General features: G+C 44.5%; 1 long non-coding RNA gene across 1 annotated transcript; it reads left to right on the forward strand.

Moving 5' to 3' along the window:
* The first annotated feature begins 5,639 nt into the window (after window positions 1-5,639).
* Window positions 5,640-11,444, forward strand: LOC115069205. The gene is made up of 2 exons (XR_003848486.1): window positions 5,640-5,792; window positions 8,876-11,444. It is a non-coding gene; the product is annotated as an uncharacterized LOC115069205 (long non-coding RNA).
* Window positions 11,445-15,499: the final 4,055 nt, after the last annotated feature.

A 15,499-nucleotide genomic window follows, 5' to 3' on the forward strand; every position in this document is an offset into this window, starting at 1 on the left:
ACAGCTCCCAAGACTGTCTGTGTCCCCAGCCGGTTGTCTTCAATAAAGTGCTTGTGTTTTGACTGAGACTCAGTGTTCGAGTGGCTAATTCAGGAAATTCTTTGGACCCCAAACATTTTGGGGGCTCGCCCGGGATTCCCTGAAGAAACTCAGTCTGTTTTCTGTCTTTTTCTGTCCTCTGGCTCATGGAGACTTCAGTTCTGATTCCTCCCACAGTAAGTCTGTTTTGGTTTTTGTTCTGACTTTCCAGACTTCTTGGAGGAGAAACTGGATGCAGTATTGCTCTCTGAGCCAGAGGATGGGGGACGCCCCAGCCCTCCATCTGATTGGTTGACCACCTGTGGCCTTCAGGCATTTAGCATCAACCCTAGTTGCTCCTGCAGTGATTATTGAATGCACAGAAATTCTCTGATGTGCAGCACTTTTGTTTTGTGTTGTCTCAGTTTCAAGTCTCTGTTTTCTGTTTGTCTCATTCTTATTGGTCTCTGTTTTGGATTAATCTTCTTTTCCATTGTGAGTCAGACTCCTTCATTTGAAGATACTCCCTTGACCGAATTCTTTCTCATTTCAAAGATTTCCAGAATGCAGCTGCACTCTCTGGAGACACTGTCTATCCAGGGAGATTCCGGACCCTTTGTTCTTTGAAAGGCCATCCTTTGATGTAGGATGGCCCTCTACTGGGTCCTTTAAGATTAACAAGCTTTCTTCTCTTCAGGCCATGATCTTTGGAAGCCCAGGACACCCTGATCAGGTTCCTTATGTCCTGGCTTACTTTTACCTTTTGGACAAACCTCCCAAATGGTTGAGACCCTATTTACCTCCTTCTCCCTCAAAACCCTCCCTCTTGTCTCGGTCCTCAATGGACTCCTCCCTGGTCTCAACCACCTCCTGTCCTCCCCCCTTCAACTGAGGACTCTCTCTTGGACCCTCCTCCTTACTCACATTCCCCAACTGCTCCTTCTTCTTCCCCAGCCTCTCCTCCTCCCCCAATCACTCCTCCACTCCTCACCCCTCCCCACAAGCATTCAGTCCAGCCCTACAGGCCTGAGGCAACTCCTGCCATCCTTCCCCTCTGTGCTATGGCCCTGAAGGACTCTTCTGGCCATAGTTTTCTTGTTTATACTCCCTTCTCAACTAGTTATCTTTATAATTGGAAATTGCAAAAGCCCCCTTTCTCTGAAAAACCACAAGCCTTAATTGGGTTGTTGGAGATGATTTTCCTTACCCATCAACACACATGGGATGATGTCCATCAACTCCTCCTCACTGTCTTCTCCACTGAGGAACATACCTGGATCCTCTCAGAGGCCTGGAAATGGGTGCCATCTGAGAACGGCCGATTCACTGAGGATCCAATGGAGATTGAAGATGCCCTTCCTTGACAATGCCCCAGATGGGACCCCAACACCTCTGAAGGTAGGGAAGCACTCAAACTCTATCTCCAGATTCTTATGGGGGGTCTCCAGGCTGCTGCCAAAAACCCTACAAATTTGTCAAAAGTCAGTCAGGTTTTAGAGGGACAGACAAAAGCTCCAGCACAGTTTCTGGAAAGGCTTATGGAGGCTTATAGAGCCTACACTCCTATTGACCCTGAGGCACTAGAGAACCAACAAGACAAAAACACAACCTTTGTGACTCAGTCAGCACCTGATGTCCACAAAAATTACAGAAGCAGGATGGTTTCAAAGATAAGAGTCTCTCTGAATTGCTTGAAATAGCCCCAAAAGTTTTTAATAACTGTGAGACCCAGGAAGAACATGAGGAATGTCACAATTGAAAACTGGCTTGATCTTTGGCACTAAGAGAAGGAGAGCACCCCCCAAGGAAATATCCTCCGGGGAAGCAGAACTGGTAGATTGGACCACCTCCCCAAAACAGCCCTTTCAAGAGAAACCAATGTGCCTACTGCAAGGAGATGGGACACTGGATTTGGGATTGCCCTCGATGTTATAAAGGAGCTCAAAATGTACTTGAATTAAATAACTGAGGTGGTTGGGGCTTGTCTCCCCTCCCCGAGCCCTGGCTAACCCTAAAAGTGGGAGGGAGGCCTATTGACTTTTTGGTCGATACTGGAGCCACCTTCTTGGTTCTAAAGAAGCCCCTTGGCCCCCTGGCCTCACGGCAGCACACCTACATTCAAGGAGTTGCAGGTAGCCACTCTTATCCTTGGACCACTCAGAGAACTGTCAATTTGTGCACAGGGCAGATTCATCATTCCTTCATGGTTATTCCTGACTCTCCCTACCCACTACTGGGCAGAGACTTGCTAAGTAAACTTGGGGTCTCAATTCATTTTAACAAAGATAAGGTTAATGTAGAAACCACCGGATTTTATTCTTACCCTGAGAACTAACACTGTCTCCATGAGGGGCCCCCTCTGGACCAATTGACACCCCTAACTGCTAAGTTGATACAAGCAATCACTCAGGTCTGGGCTGAGGGTAACCCCCCAGGATTCGCAGCCCACTGACCACCTGTGGTGATCTCTCTGGTGGCCTTTGCCAGCCCAGTCCGGGTACAACAATACTCGATATCTCTTGAAGTACATGCCTCTATGCGGATCCACCTAAAAAGACTCCAGGAATCTGGCATTTTGATCCCCTGTCAGTCCCCTTGGAAAACCACCCTACTCCCCGTGAAGAAAGCAGGAACTAATGCCTATAGACCTGTACAGGATCTGAGAGAGGTAAATAAGAGAGTCATGGACATACACCCCACTGTGCCTAATTCATACACTTTCCTGAGCTCCCTGGCCCCTGACAGGATGATTTATACCACCCTGGATTTGAAGGATGCCTTAGTATACCCTTGGACAAGGGGAGCCAACCCATCTTTGCCTTCAAATGGCAAGATCCTGAAGAAGAGTTCAGTGGCCAACTGATGTGGACTAGGCTTCTGCAAGGGTTTAAGAACTCCTCCACCACCTTTGATGAGGCCTTGCATGAAGTCCTCTGAGAGTTCCGAACTGCCCACCCCCAAGTTTCTCTTCTGCAATATGTTGATGATTTTCCCCTCACCACCTCTGACCACCCTTCTTGCCTAGAGGCTACAGAAGACTTACTGAAGGAACTTCAATGTCTGGGGTACAAAGTGTCAGCTAAAAAGGCCATGAGAAGGAGGTACAGTATCTGGGGTTTCAGTTGGAAGGGGTATGTGCAGGGTCTCCTCTGCGAGGAAAAAGGCTATCCTGGACATCCCTGTTCCCCAGAGGCAGAGGCAAGTCAGAGAATCCTGGGGTAAGCTGGATATTGTTGCCATGGATACCTGGTTTTGCAGAACTGGCCTAGTCTCTATATGAGGTAACAAGGGGGAGGGGAACCCTCAGCATTCTCCTGGGGAGATGAGCAACAGCAGGTCTTTGACAACCTGAAAATGGCCCTCACTTCTGCACCAGCCCTAGTGCTGCCAAATGTCTGGAGGCCCTTCTACCTCTATGTAGATGAATGGCTAGGTGTAGCAAAGGGAGTACTTGCTCAGACTTTGGGCCCCTGGAAGAAACCAATAGACTACCTCTCAAAGAAATTAGACTCAGTAGCAGCTGGATGGCCAGCCTGTCTGGATTATAGCAGCCACCGCAGTCCTAGTTAAGGATGCTGACAAGCTCACCTTGGGGCAACAACTGATTGTGATTACTTCCCATGCTATTGAAGGGGTACTGAGGGCCCTGCCTGATCGCTGGCTCACAAATTCAAGATTAGTTCATCACCAGTGTCTCCTACTAGATGTGCCTTGCCTGACATATATGGTGACCAGTGCCTTAAACCCTGCATCCCTGCTCCCTGAAACAGAGTCTGAGACACTCCATCACGACTACTCCGAACTGCTGCAACATGTCCAGGGAAGCCGACCTGATCTCAGTGGCATACCATGGAAGAGCCCTGACGTGATGATGTTCACAGACAGGAGTAGTTACATAAAAGATGGGGTGACAGTTGTCACCAAGGAGGATGTCCTATGGGTGGAAGCCCTGCTAAAAGGAACCTCTGCACAAAAGGCTGAACTGATAGCCTTGATTCAGGCACTAAGACTGGGAGAGGGTAAGACTGTCAACATTTACACAGACAGTAGGTATGCTTTTGCCACTGTTCCTGTGCATAGAACCATCTATAGATAAAGAGGCCTCCTGACATCAGAAGGAAAGATTATCAAAAGCAAACGAGAGATCATTGATTTTCTAAGAGTCATATGGATGCCCAAAAGAGTGGCAGTTATTCACTTCCCAGGACACCAAAAGAATAACACTCCTGAGGCCCAAGGAAATCAAAAGGCAGATCAAGTTGCCAAGGAAGTAGCTGAATCCCCTTGTGAACCTGTGCTCCTAGCCCTGCCAAAACTTGTTACCTGAAAAGCCTTCATACACAGAAGAGGATGACACATATTTCTAAAAAATTTCAAATGAGTATGTCTCCTCAGGATGGAGACTCACTCCAGATGGCAAGGTCATCCTCCCCCACCACCTGGGGGAAATGCTAGTTCACCAACTTCATGAAGGAACCCACATGGGAAGAGAAAATATCAGGTTATTACTAACCAGATGCTTCCAGTCTCCTTCCTCAACAGCTACTATACAGGACATCACCTCCAGATGCATGGCATGCCAGATGACTAATGGCTACCCCCCAAAATGATAAATCTTCAGGAAAATGTGAAAGAGGGACTGCCCCCAGAGTCCACTGGGAAGTAGACTTCACTGAGATAAAGTCAGGCTGGTTTGGATAAAAATATTTACTGGTTTTTGTAGATACTTTTTCAGGATGGGTAGAAGCCTTTCCCCCAAAAGGAAATGGCAACCACAGTTGCCAAGAAGTTATTGGATGAACTCATTTCCAGGTTTTGTGTACCCTTAATGTTGGGGTCTGACAATGGACCAGAGTTCATCTCTCAGGTAATACAGGCCTTAGTGAAGGCCCTGGGACAAAATTGGAAACTACATTGTGCATACCACACCCACAGTTCAGGACAGGTAGAGAGAATGAATTGGACCATTAAGGAGACCTTGACTAAATTAACCCTAGAATCTGGTGCAGACTGGGTGATTCTCCTCCCTTTTGCCCTCCTTAGGGTAAAAAACTCCCCTTATATCCAAGGAATTGCTCCTTTTGAAATTCTCTTTGGGAGACCCTCTCCCCTGGTCCTGAGATCAAGGTCAGAAATATTGGCTGAAATATCTAATCATGAAATCTTCCAGTCGGTTAGGGCCTTGCAGGCGATACAAAAGCATCTCTACCCTTTGATCTGGCATATGCACAAACTGCCCCTGGTCACTCCTCATCCTTACAGACCTGGTGACATTGTCTGGATTGTAGGGAGCCATTAATATAAGCACAGCCATTTTGTACACTGAGCTGTGGCAGGCTTGCTTGTTTAGTTTATGACCTTTTGCCTTGACTCAAGAGTTTCTGTGTTTTGCACGCAAGTACCTAATTGTTCTGCCAAGTCAGGAAGAATGTGTTGAAATTTTAGGGAAGATGGTTATATGGTTGAATGCACAAGTATTTGACCGTTCCTTGACCCTCAGGAGGAAGTAGGAAAAAAGAGCTGCTGACACTAATTCGGCTAAGCAAAACTGTGGTTATCTGATGTTCTACTGTATAAAAAGGCTGGGCTAAAATAAACTGGGGCTGCAGTCTCTACTGACAGTCCTCCCAAGTATCTATTTCTGTCTCTTTTTTTTCTTTCATCCTCACTCCCCTTTTCAGGTGCAGTTCACCTTGGTCGGCTGCTTCCAGCAGGTGGTGCCCAAACAGGGACCTGAAAAACAGGGAAGTGAAGGACACCTCTGAAGAAACTAGGTGAGTGCACTCGGTACTATTGGGGAGCAGTAAGCATTTATCTTGGGAGAAGATGGGGCAAGAAAATAGTCACTTGCTCTTTATACATATGTTAAAGAATATGCTTCAGGTCCTAGGAGCAAAAGTGGAACATAAGCAACTTGTGAATTTTTTAGACTTTGTAGAAAAGGTTTGTCCTTGGTTTCCTGAACAAGGTACAGTGAGTTTAGATGTGTGGCTACAGGTTGGAGAGAGAATGCAGGATTACTATGATGTGGAGGGTCCTTCCAAAGTTCCCATAGATGCTTTTACATTGTGGGCTTTGGTCAAGATAGTCTTGATCCATGGCATGAGGCGGAGAAGGCAAAGGAAGGAACATTCGCTGAGACTAAAAAGGAGAATCTGATAAGCGACGGCCTGGATAAAAGTGAAACCAAACCTTCCGCTCTGCCAGAGCCAGCTCCATTAGCCTTGCCACCCTCTTATGAAGACCCCTGTCTGGGGCCAGAAGAGGGACCTCTTGGCCCTGAAGAGGAGTTTGACCTAGGAGAGGAGGCAGTTAAGCATGATCAGGAAAAATATCCACCTCTAATTGCTTTGTCTGAGAAGCCTAACTATCATGGGGAAATTGAGCAATTAAGGGTGCAATTAGAGGCTTTGAAGAAGGAAATGTTAGATGACAAGGAGGAAAGAGCTAGGAATACCCAACACCTACTATCATAGAAGGATTAGATCCTCCTTCTACCAGGCCACTGAAGGTTGTTGTGCCTCCCATGATTGCCATGGTTCAGAAGCCTTTGGCAGGAATCTGGTACCCACTTAGGACCATGCAATCCCCGCTACAACAGGCCATTGGGGCCGCAGTAGAGCAAGGAGAGTCAGTGCATGGATTTCAAGTCTTTCCAGTTATGGAGCAAGTTGATCAGCAGGGAAACAGGGTATGGTGTCATGCACCCATGCCATTTAAGCAGCTTAAGGAGCTAAAAACCGTTTGTGTTCAGTATGGTCCCACTACCTCTTTTACCCAGGCTTTGTTAGAATCCCTGTCCACGGCCACGCTTCCGCCTGGTGACAGGAAGCAGATGGCGCGTGCTTGCTTTTCAGGGAGATATTACCTGATAAGTCCGGGTGTGTACAAGTAGATGACCATGTGCTTTTTGGAAGAGGTGGATGCTGTACCAATTCCAAAGTGCTACTGCCAAGAGGTAATAGAGTAGAGGGAAAAAAATTCTCCACAAGCATTTCTACCCTGTGGACATGAGTATAAGATTAGCAATAAAACCTTATTATGGATGCGGTGCCTGGGAAAAATAGCTTTGAGATATAATGTAATTGGTAGTGATAGGTTTATTTTAGATTGGTCAGGGAATCAGCAGGGAGGTACAGTGGAGAGCCCTCAGACAGAAGAAGAGGATTGGAGTAAGGGTTTGGCAGCAGGATTGGGGTGGTCTGATTTGGAGTATCAGCAAACATACATTTGGAAATTAGCTGCTGCCTTGGGCCACATAGAGGGCCAGGGATCTGGGTATAATTGCACAGAAGGATTATCTAATTGTTTTAATTCAAGGACAAGAACAACGTCTGGGTGCCCTTTAAAAGGCTCAATCACGGCATGTGTTAGTTTGCCTTTTGTACTATTGGTAGGGGTTATTAATATTAGTATTAATAATGCTGATAGGGTGTTTAATATTAGCTGTGTTGGGAGAAACCTTACTAATTGTATTTCTGTATTGCCTAATGCAACTCAAGTTATGTTTCATAGACAACCCTCTTTTGTTATGATTCCCGTTAATGTATCAGGTCCTTGGTATAGCGAAAAAGGGCTGCAAGTGCTACAAGAAATGGAGAAGGCCTTAGAGAGATTACAGAGAGCTGTGGGATTGATCATTGCAGGGATTGCTGCTTTAATTGCCTTTTTGGCATCTGCTACAACTGCTGCAGTGGCTCTCTCCCAAGGGGTGGAGACCACTACTTATGTTAATCAATTATCTGAAAATGTTACTTTAGCATTAGGAACACAAGAAGACATAGATAATAGGTTAGGACATAAGCTAAATGCCCTATATGAAATTGTCCAGTATTTAGGGGATGAAATTCAAGGATTAAAAATAAGAACTCATTTGTCCTGTCATGCAAGTTAGGAGTGGATCTGTGTAACCTTAAAAATATATAATAGTAGTGTATATGAATGGGACAAAATCAAGGCGCACCTGCATGGAATATGGCTTCATGAAAATATATCTTTAGATTTGATCATGTTACATCAGGAAATTTTGAATCTCGGGAATACTAAATCTCTTGAGTTTGATGCAACAAAAGCAGTGACAGATATTCTAAAAAGGGTGAGAGCCACCTTACCATTGTGGTCCTCTATCACTTCCATTGTGAATGGTTTAGTGGGACTTAGCATGCTTTGCCTTCTATGTCTTTGTTTTCTTCCAGTGGCAGTAAAGTTATTTATGAAATCCTTGCAGCAAGTCAAGGCTGCATGATATGAGATTGCACTCCCTCCCCTAATGGAGGCCGGTAGTCAAAGATGGGTAAGGTCTTCTGGGAGAAAGTCAATCTAAGACAGGGCATAGCTGATGGAAGCTACGTGCCAATGTCAGGTAAGGCTTTGCTCTAGCAGAAGACAACCTAAGACAGGCACGGTCCTTCTGTCCTGGATATAGCATAATCTGGGGTTATAAAAAATAAAAACGGGGGAGATGTTGGGAGCTATTAGTATAAGTACAGCCATTTTGTACACTGAGCTGTGGCAGGCTTGCTTGTTTACTTTATGACCTTTGTCCCTGACTCAAGAGTTTGTGTGCTTTGTACACAAGTACCGAATTGTTCTGCCAAGTCAGGAAGAATGTGTTGACATTTTAGGGAAGATGGTTAAAAGGCTGAATTCACAACAAGTATTTGACCGTTCCTTGACCCTCAGGAGGAAGTAGGAAAAAAGAGCTGCTGACGCTAATTCGGCTAAGCAAACTGTGGTTTTCTGATGGTCTACAAAAAGGCTGATCTAAAATAAACCAGGGCTGCAGTCTCTACTGACAGTCCTCCCAAGTATCTGTCTCTGTCTCTTGTTTTTCTTTCATCCTCACTCCCTTTTTCAGGTGCTGTTTGCCTTGGTCAGCTGGTTCTGGCACTGGATAAAACATCAGAAGATTTCCTGGCCCCTCGATGGAAAAGACCATACACCGTGATCCTGACAACGCCCATGGCTTTAAAAGTGGATGGACAGTGCTCTTGGATACATCATTCACACCTCAATCCTGCCCAGAATGACCAGAAGAGATGGACAGTCCAACCCTATCCAGAATACCCCCTAAAACTTTGACTGGTAGAAAACAGCCCACCTACTACTCCCCCACTGTAATTAAGACTTTACTCTTCTTAACTCCACCCCTTGGGACTAATCCCCAGGGAGTTTACCAACCCCACACTTACGTCTGGAGATTATCTGATTCACAAACAGGAAAAACTGTTATGGAAGTTACACCTCCCTGATTTAAAACTGATCTGTGTTCCTTATGGCTGATGCTGGGCTCCCTAAAACAATTGGTAGCCCGCAGTATCTTTGGGGATCATTCAGGGGATCAGTAAGAATAGCAATGTCAGGAGCATCTGGAGAAACATCCCTTCTTGTTATCGGATGTAGAGCCAGCACCATAGCTGCAGAAAAGGCCTTGGGAATGGTCTTCTACACATGCCTGGCAAACACTGGGACTGATTGTGATGATGAGGGAAGTTATTTCTGTGCTCACTGGGGATGTGAAACTTGGGCCCTGATGTTCCTTAAACAATAAGATCCGTACCTTAGTATCAAATTGAAAAAAAAATAAGTCTTGCTCGGTTCCCAGGACCTGCATCCCACTTACTATAACCCTAAAGAGGTGGGATGTTTTTGCAGTAGACCAAAAATGGGACATGGGCCACACATGGGGACTAAAAGCCTATGTGTCTGGTATGGACCCTGGAACTTTATTCACAATTCAAAGATTCCCAAGAACCATACTGCCTAGACCCATAGGGCCTTTGGCAGAGCTTAAATCGGATTTCCCTCCTCCCCGTTCGAGGACCCCTGGCTCAAATACACTCCCAATTTCAAGGCCGATACCTTTGAAGGAGAAAGATAGAGGGGGAGCCTCTTATAAATACTATAAAGTCCACTTTTCAATATTTGAATAACACATGCCCTGAGATGACCAGGGATTGTTGACTCTGCCTGGATCCCTGACCACCCTATTATATAGGTTTTGCCCATACTGCAAGAAGAAAAGAATTAAAAATAGTACCCATGAATGATACTGCCTCATGCTCCTGAGAAACCACTTTCACCCTAGGAGATATACAGGACTAAAGGACTTGCTTCATGTCAAATGAGTATCCCTTAGCCACCTCTCCTTACCTTGCAATTTGTAATCACCCCTATACCCTACCTGAGGACACCTGGCCTAAGGGGATACTCAATTGCTTGCTACCCCCCAATCTACTTGGTTTAACCACTTGGCTTAACACCTTGCCTACATCCCAGTTACTTCATAGGAAGACAAGAATTTTTTCTCCTGGTGCATGTCATGTCCCAGGTATATTACTATGGGGGAGATGCAGGTAGACACCATATGGGCCTTTCCTGGCCTTGCAGGGCAGCCACTGTCATTCTAGTCCCCCTCCTCTTGGGGATGGGGATAGCTGGGTCTGCTGCCATTGGAACAGCCTGGGTCACAAGTGACCAGAACTTAAGGATCTTGAGTGAACAGGTTGATAAAGATATAAGAAGATTACATGCCACTACTTCCTATTTAGAGCAACAGGTAGACCCCTTAGCTGAAGTAGTCCTACAAAATAGAAGAGGCCTTGACTTACTTTTTCTTAAAGAAGGCAGACTCTGTATGGCTCTAGGAGAAACACGTTGTTTTCATGCCAACCATTCAGGTGTGATTAAGGATACCCTGGCTCAGGTTAAACAGAGTCTCTTAGAATGAGAAGAGCTTAGAAAGGGTTCCCAGAACTTGTTCAAGTCCCTCTTCTCCTGGTCACTATGGCTTACCACCCTTATTACTGCTCTGGTAGGTCCCCTCTTAATTCTTTTGGCTTTGTTGACTTTTGGACCCTGTATCCTTAATGCTCTAGTCAAGTTTCTCAAGCAACAAATTTCCACTGTCCAACTTATGGTCATGAGAACTTACTATAACACAGAACTTACAAAACACAGATGAATCAATGGTTTGATTCAAGAAGCTTTCCAAAACAAAAGGGGGGAATGAAGGAGGCTACCCCCCCCAGATCCCCCTGCCTGTCCTGAGTATCCCTCAGACCCTCCCATGCCTGACTCTGGAAATCCCCTAGACAGGTAACCCCCCCAGACCCCCTGCCTGTCAGGCAGAACAAAAACATTTCCTGGAACATTCTGTGGTCAAAGGCAGAAGAGAAAGAATGTTCTGCCTCAATGCAGGTAGACAATGGCTACAAAAGTTATGGGTTCTGGAAATCCCCTTTGATTGTTCAAACCCTTTCCTGGTACTTCTGCTTTCTGTTACTATAGAAATCCCCTGCTTTGTGGTTTTTATGTTTTTTATGCTTAAAAGCCCTTCATTTTCACAGCTCGAGGTTGCAGTACAGCTCCTGAGACTGTGTCCGCAGCTGGTTGGCTTCAATAAAGTGCTTGTGTTTTAACTGAGACTCAGTGTCTGAGTGGTCAATTCAGGGAATTCTTCAGACCCCAAACACATCCACGCTGCTAGTTAGAGGCTTGCATGGGCTACATGAGACCCTTCCTCAAACAAATACACCAAAATAAAATGTAACATGTTGATTTTCATGCATGTACCTTCCCTTACTTACCTGTTTCAGGGGCACAGATTATACTTATAGATGCATCATTTTTTGTTTTTTTGGTTTATTTTAATTTTTGTTGAGAAAAAGTTTCCCTGGCCTGGAACTTGCTATGTAGACAAGACTGGCCTTGATCTCACAGAGATCCTCCTACCTCTCCCTCCCCAGTGCTGGGATTAAAGACTTGCACCACCGTTCCTGGCCCCCATTTTTTTTTTGAGACAGGATCTCCTTACATAAGTTATGCTGGTCTCATACTCACTATGTAGCTCAGGATGGCTTCAACTTGAAGCAATCTTCCTGGCTCATGAGATTACAGGATGGGCTTTTCTTTTTGAATCTGGAAGAGACCCTATCCCTAGGGATTTGATTTTATCTCCTTTATTTTATTTCACAGCAGTGTCACATGATAAGCCCAGGTACAAAGGATATCGGGGAGGTGGTCTGTTTACCTGGGTACATGATCACTTCAAATAAAAATAAAGCTTCTATTAGGAGGAATGAATGTGGATTTTGTGTGAATAGGCAACCAGCAACGTTAGCTCCATGTAGCAATTTTACTTCTAGGAATTCCCCTATAGTGGTGTGCACTATGGCAGAGCCTGTGGTATTGCACCCAGATCCCTACCCCTCAGAAGCTATGGAACTGCTAGTGATGAACCTTCTCTATGGGTTCACCCTTGGATAATTAGGACTGCCTGATACCGAGGTGCTTGGGAACTTCGTCCTGTTACCCAGCCTCCCTCTCCCTCAGGGTCAGCCTTGTCAGTGACCATCTATCTGTTTGGGGACATACATGATCTGATTTCTTGCTTAAGACACAAATTCTGCTTTGATAATTAGGATTTCAGAGCTGTCTGTAGAAACAGGCTGAATGTAGACTTGGAGTCAAGTTTTTGCTTTACCCCTGTGTCTCCTGTGTCCTGCTCCCCTGGCCTCAGACCTCTTAGTGTGCTCTCCTAATAAATCACTGACCAAGAATCCCCACCAGTCTCTATTTCAGGGAAAAGAGACCTAAGACACTCAGACATGAACAGAATGATGTGTACAAGATTATTGTTTCATTATGCATAAAAGAAAAGATTGACAGTCAGCTAAATGTCCAACACTAGGATTCTGGTTCCAGTACTGTAATGCATATCATACAATATTTGCCATGTAGCTGTGAGAGAGAATGGCTGACTCAGTCATTCCCTGGGAAAGAAACTCAAATTTGAAGGACAAGTAAGAAGGAAACTTTTACACTGTGTGTGTGTGTGTGTGTGTGTGTATGTGTGTGTTTGTAAAATAATTAATGTTATGAATGAATACAGGTTATCCAGGTGGCAAATACCTATAATCTCAGCACTTAGGAGATTGACACAGAAGGATCAGGAGTTCAAGGTCCTCCTTGACTGAATAAAGAATTCAAAGTCAGACTAGGCTACACAAGACCCCATCTCCACAAACAAACAAATGTAGGTTAAACAAGTGAGTTTGATTCTTAAGTGAAAACTTTAAGTTCCACACAATATATTAACTGTAAATGAGTAGTCATAGCAATTATTATTACTAAGAAATTATTCTCTTCCGTGTACATGGTGAGACAGGAGGAAGAAATTGCTTAAGCAGTTTAAGGTTAAAAGATCCCAAAAGAGGGAGCTGGAGAGATGGCTCAGTGGTTAAGAGCACTGGTTGTTCTTGCAGAAAACCCGGGTTTGAATCCCAGCACCCAGCACCCACATGGCAGCTAACAACTGTCCATAACTACAGTCCCAGGGGATCTGACAGCCTCTTCTGACCCCCTCAGGCATTGCATGATAAGGGTGCACTTACCTACATGCAGGCAATACACACATACACATAAAATAAAAATAATAAATAAAATTTAAAAAAAAGTTTAAAAAAAAGAAAAAGCTGCATTGAACTAGGGCCCAATCCAGGAACACAGGAAGTTTAGATGTCATGTTCTTCTAATTTCCCTTAGTCTGGAACATTTCCTTAGCTTTTCTTTGTCTTTGATGATATTAAATCTGTTTTTTAATTTATTTTTTATTTTTTGGTCTTTTTGAGACAGGGTCTCCCTGTAGCTCTAGCTGTCCTGGAACTATGTAGACCAGGATGGCTTTGAACTCACAGAGATCCACCTGCCTCTGCCTCCTGAGTGGAATTCTTTTTTTTTTTTTTTGAAATTATTTTACATTTTGTAGCATGTCCTTCAATTTGGGTTTGTCTGATATTTTCTTATCATTAGATTCAGATTGTACTTGGTTTTTATTTTGTTCATTGAGAAGTTCTGACATTGAGATGATATTAAGATGGTGCAGAATGTGGTCCCATAGACAAAGTCCATTTACCATGAGAGAGAATATCACTAACTTATTAAGGTCCAGAAAATGTTGAGAGTGGTTGTTGAGGCCGGTAACCCTAGCACGTGGGAAGTTGAGGCAGTAGGGCTGCCACGAGTTCTAGATTACAGAGTAAGATCTTGTCCTAAAGAAGGGGGTGTGTGTGCTATAAGATGGGTCAGTGGGTAAAGGTGCCTGCTGCCAATTCTGATGACCTGATTCCTGGAACCTGTGTGGTAAAAGGAGAAAACAGACTCCTGCAAGTTGTCCTCTGACCTCCACACAAGCATGTGTGCTCCCACACTAACACACACACTAAATGTTTAAAAAAATTTAAATTAACAACAAAAGGAATCTTAAGTTGCTTACTTGAGATGTTGGATTATGAGGATTATGAAGTATTTGAAACTAGATCTACACCTGAATTTCCAGTATAATAAACACATTATTATTATTTTTTTGTCTTTTTGAAACAGGGTCTCCCTGTAGCCCCAAAACAAATACATTACTTTTAAAGAAATTATTTATTTTTATTTTGTGTATATGAGTGTTTTGCCTGCATGTATGCAGATACATCCATTTGTGCAATGCCCAGGGAGGCAAGAAGAGGGTGGTGGATCCACTGGAACTGGAGTTTCATATGGTTGTTAGCTGACATGTGGGTGTTGGGAACCAAACCCAGGTCCCTTGCAAGAGAAGCCAGTGCTCTTAACTGCTGAGCCATCTTTCCAGCTCCTTTCATTGAGACAGGGTCTTATGTTGCCCAGCCTGGTCTCAAACTTGATATGCAACTGAGGATAACTTTGAACTTCTGACCTTCCTGCCTAGATCTCTTGAATGCTGGTATTACTAGCAGGCACCAGCAAACTTGTTTTTAATGTGATGCTCAGGATTGAATCACAGCTTTGTTTAGGTTAGGTGAACATTCTACCAACTAAGTTACATTCCCAGCCCCATTGCTTTTGAATGAAACTGGTTTGACCTGGATTATATTATTTTTCAGCTCAAAGAATACCAATCAATATAAAATCATACTCTGGGAGGAAAGTTCTTTGAAGTTGTTATGTTGGGTTTTTGTTTTGTTGTTGTTAGAGTCCAGGTCTGCAGGTGACCTTCCCCCAGTGCAGTAAAGCCTCACAAGACAGGCCCTGAAGCCCCCTTGTAAAACAGGAACTGGCCAGGCAGCTGCATTTAGAGCTGTCTCAGCACAAGCTGTTTCCCAGATAATTTTAGAAGATAAATAGTCCCCTGCATCCATGACTCGATTGCTGCAAGAGCTATGTCTGTGCAGGCTGCTTCCTTTAAGATAAGTTTAGAAGAGGAAACAGACCCCCGCTTAATCTCATGATCCAGGACCTGGTTGATGTAAGGGGCTGGTTCAGCAGAGGCTGCTTCTTCCTGGTAAGTTCCAGACCCCTCTGCTCACCAAAACAGTTTGAATCAAATTTCCTGCCCTCCTTTTTCTTGTATCTTGCGCCTTCCTGCCTGGAATCTTAGCCACCATCCCTGACTCCACTCCCCGTGGAGAAAGGGTCCTCATTATCTCCTCCTACCTACTTGCTCAATTCTTTCTTT

The sequence above is a fragment of the Nannospalax galili genome, unplaced genomic scaffold, assembly GCF_000622305.1.
Source record: "Nannospalax galili isolate Female #2095 unplaced genomic scaffold, S.galili_v1.0 scaffold710, whole genome shotgun sequence".
Taxonomy (NCBI): domain Eukaryota; kingdom Metazoa; phylum Chordata; class Mammalia; order Rodentia; family Spalacidae; genus Nannospalax; species Nannospalax galili.